General features: G+C 35.7%; 1 protein-coding gene across 1 annotated transcript in view; it reads left to right on the forward strand.

Moving 5' to 3' along the window:
• Positions 1-1,336, forward strand: part of LOC112572596 (spore coat protein SP96-like) — a 6,371-nt gene extending 5,035 nt beyond the window's left edge. Inside the window, exon 4 of the mRNA XM_025252341.1 lies at positions 1-1,336. This exon is cut by the window's left edge and continues 1,022 nt beyond it. The gene's annotated coding sequence lies outside the window, so the exon portion shown is untranslated.
• The last annotated feature ends 2,928 nt before the right edge of the window (positions 1,337-4,264 follow it).

The following is a 4,264-nucleotide window of genomic DNA, read 5'->3' on the forward strand; positions in this document are numbered from 1 at the left end:
TAGTGTTTCTTCTTTTTTCTGGTACTTAAGCTTTATATGTCTAAAGACATAACTATAAAATGTTAATATAGTCTGCCCATAAAAATTACAGTAGTATCGACACATTTTTAAGAAAGAGTGGAGATGCTAGATAGTGTTTGTTTACTTCCAAGAAAAGTAATAAATAAAAAAACGGAGGTCCTAAGAATGTGAACTTACCTTTAACGAAGAAGTTCTTCGGGGCTAAAGGACATGTTAGCTGTTGTAAATAGTCTATTCTCTTTAAATTGTGAATCGAAAATGCACTGAGTGTAATGTATGTTGCACTTTTTAATCATTTCATTTAGTGCACAGCGATTGGCTTTCTTGAGCACTTTGTACTCTAAAGGTTTCATTTTGTGATCGTCGTCTCTAACTATATTTAGAATGTCATCGACAAAACTAAAGAATAGGCGTTGGACACAGTGGTTGCTTCCTTCAAAGTGTTATTATAAACTATTTGCTTTAGTCACACATTCTCTACATGAAGCTTCTCTATCAGCTGAAAATACATTACTAACACCTTGTTTGTGTTTACTTAAGCCTAGGATGATTTCTTTCATCTCACTCGGTTCACTTTCAGCACAAGACTGAAGAAACTAGTCTTTATTTTTACTCGGTGGAATTTTTTTTTATTAATATACTTAAGATCTGCACTATTCTTTGAAGTTTCCTAACATGCATTGAATCTTTTGAAGATGACAAAAAGGGGAAAAAATATGTCTTGTCCAACAGAGTTTGAAAACAGGTTTGTTTACTCTTGCAAAGATAGGTCAATGAAGTTGTATGTTTTATTGCTTTTCCATATTTTCGTATTCTTTTGACCAACTTCATCGTTAACAGTCTTCATAAGCTTGTCATATACTCGGTCTTGACGACGTGTTAGTCCGCTGGCTTCAGGGGTTCAAAAAATGTCAGTTGAAAACCGTTATACACTTTTGTAAGTTTGAAGTACAAGTGGATAAACAGCATGGTCTGGTCTTTTACAGTCACTAGCTCAGTGAAGTGTGCGACAGTTTATTTCAGAATACACCTGTCCTTAGGTTTTTTGAGCAGAAATACAAGCGCATTATTTTCATAGAATTGAGTTTTTAAACAACAATAACGTGTATTATCTAAACATGTCGGAGCACGCGTAGATCGCTCATTGCATGCATTAGCAGTCTTTCCTTGTGCTTGATTATCAAAGTTGATGTAAATAGAAATATTGTTAATGAAAATGCTGATTTCATAAAATTATTTATTTTGATTTATTATATTTTTTTTACTATTGTTAGAAGTATCATTTATATAACCAAATAAAGATTTCACGTTTCTACTTTCGTGTCAAAGCGTTTCGTAAATTTTCTCTGGATTTCTTTAACGGAAGCATCTGGAAAAATCTTACTACACTTCCAGAGCATGTTTTTATTATGCATACACATAATACAGCAAACGACAACAAATCAGTTGAACCTAAAACTTTCAACAGTCGCTTCAGATTATCTCTTTGTTTTTGTTGATTTAATATAGAATGTTTATCCTTTAATGTGATGTATTATTTCTTCTTCTTCTCATCTTTATCTCCCTTTATCTGTTTCTCTCATTGTCTCCCTCTTTCTCTCCTGCGTGCAGGCATCAATCACTAGCGAGAATGGCTTGAACAGGCAACGAGCTTAATTTTACTCCATTTTATAAAGACGAGGATGCACATACACCATGACCTGTACACAGTCTACACCAAATTAATAAATTAGGCGGCAGATATGTTTGCTCTTTAATTGAATTATCAGATTTGTTATCAAACTTAAATATTAAAAGATTCTTCCCCACATGGCTGATAATGTGAAATATTATTTCTGCAAATGAACACACAAGCAAAATCCTTCGACCATCAGCTGGCTGACCAGTTCACATAACAACTTAGAACTCATCAACACACATCCAGGCCTGACAAGATGGGGAGGCAGGGGGAAGTCTGCTGTAGTCTTGCCCGCGGCCATGAAGGGGGCCTGGACTTGGTCAATGGATTTTTTCCCTTTTCTTTCCATTTGAAAGGAAGGTCTGGAAGAAACACCCAAGCTTACGCAAGCAGATGTTGAGTTTCAAGTCATAGTATACAGTTCGCAGGCCTGAGGTAGGCAGACTTCGGGTGGGAAATCAGAGTCAGAGAGCAGTCGCATCATCTTCTCGCTGGACGTGCTTCGAGTCGGACGGCCGGCGGACACCGAGGATTCATCACACATGAACGTCTAGAGGAACGGTTGTGCTTTGAGAATACTGGATTTATGTACAACTAGGAGGCCATGCTCGAGATTGACAGTGAAGAGATATATGTGACTGATGTGTGGCCACTCTGTGAACCGATATGATGAGGATCCGTACCTGGGGCTGCAGCCATCAAGGCGAGAGGTCAAAGGTTTTTCGTAGTTTCATTAACGACACAGTGAAACTTTCTCTTCCAGTTTCCAGGGTTGTCCATGGGACATATTTTTCTATCCCATCCCATCCCATCCCATGGCAATTTATGCCTGTCCCATCCCATCCCATCGCACGGGATTTCCATTATATAATATTAATATGGAATACAGTTCAAATAAAATCATTAAATTTATGAAAGTGTAGGTATAGTGTCTACTAAATAGGACTACATGTACAAAGAGACATGCAAAACGACAAAATTTATTAACTTTTTTTAAAATTATGATTTACACCAACAAAAATAAACATAACAATGAAGGTGGATCTTAAATAAGACATAAACCATTTCCCATGCCATTGAGCATACAACTATTTCAATGTCAGCTACCACTGACATTCCCTAGTGACTACACATCAGTTTTACACAATTTTACAATATCAAGTATCGACTTCCATGGGAAATACAAATGTGTGCTGTCCCATCCCATCCCATCCCATCCCATGGGACAACACTGCCAGTTTCTTTATCACCAAACAAACTACATTAGTCTACACCAGGCGTGGGCAACGTACGGCCTGTGGATACCTTTCAACTGGCTGTGAAATACACTTGTTTGCATTTTTCTTTATAAATCAGCCTAGGTTTATTTGATTGAAATTTATTTCATCAAGTGAAGCAACGTTAAAAATCACCAATCCGTAACATTCTAACACGAATAATTTACAAAGATAATGTCTGTAATACTATTATAGGCAATAAACATTAACACATCATTGCATAAAATAGAAAATGTAATATAACAGTTTACGTTTTTAAAATAAAATAATATATCATCTCGCTTGAATTATACAATACGATCTTGGAAACTTTATAAGTACGCATTTTCTTAAAGACTTGTTACAAACACAATAAACCTGTGGTGTTTTTGTTTGAGACAGAACTCTAACAGTAAGAGGTATAATCAGTAAAACTAAAAGTCTAGAAATGTATTGCTCTCTTCAGAATTTCCGAGTAAACTACAGTTTACAGATAAGTCAAATCAAAGAATGTTTTGTAAATGTTGTCGGCGTCTTCTTTAGAAAAAAAATTCATTTAACTGATTCTTACATGTGTCAAAGAACACAAACACAAGTAACAAGCAGTGAAGGTTTGTGGACACGCACCCTTGACCTGGCGTATAGTGGAGAAAGGGAGACAACTAATTTAAAAAGTGAGACTTTTCTTTTTGTTTGCTTCGGTTAATTCCCTTAGCAAGACAAGATTTTTTAAAGTTATCTTTTGCTTTATGACGAAAGCATGAAAGATGGTTTATAAAAAAAAGTTTATAATGATTGTTAATGACACATGGAGTAACACATCTAAACAGTCATCTGTGCAGTGTGAGGGAGTCACTATGTGCACTGAGTACCTGGTCAAATATTGGACAAGCAATGTTGAGACATTTTTTCTCGATTATATTGTTTGGCGGTAGGGTTATTTACCCATTCCTTAATAACCATTATTTCACATGTGCAAACAAAGTTCAGTCAGAAAATATCAATTAGGAAATCACGTTCACGTACATTACAGGGGTACATCTAGTAGACAGACACTGGTGTTAAATTAAGTAATGATTCATTATTTGGATAGGCACTTGTTGTCTGACTGGTGTTTACGGCAGAATGAAACACTGGAGAATCAAATATACATTTTTGTCTCTGATGGTTGTCACAGAAACGTAAATAGGGACCCTTCGTTAAATATACTTCCATGAGATAGTCTACTGACAAGTATTTCACTTTGAAATGTATTAATAAAGAATATTATTGAAGAAGAGCTGTGGACTTTCTTTGATATAATCATCAG

This window comes from Pomacea canaliculata, linkage group LG9 (genome assembly GCF_003073045.1).
Source record: "Pomacea canaliculata isolate SZHN2017 linkage group LG9, ASM307304v1, whole genome shotgun sequence".
In the NCBI taxonomy this organism is placed as follows: domain Eukaryota; kingdom Metazoa; phylum Mollusca; class Gastropoda; order Architaenioglossa; family Ampullariidae; genus Pomacea; species Pomacea canaliculata.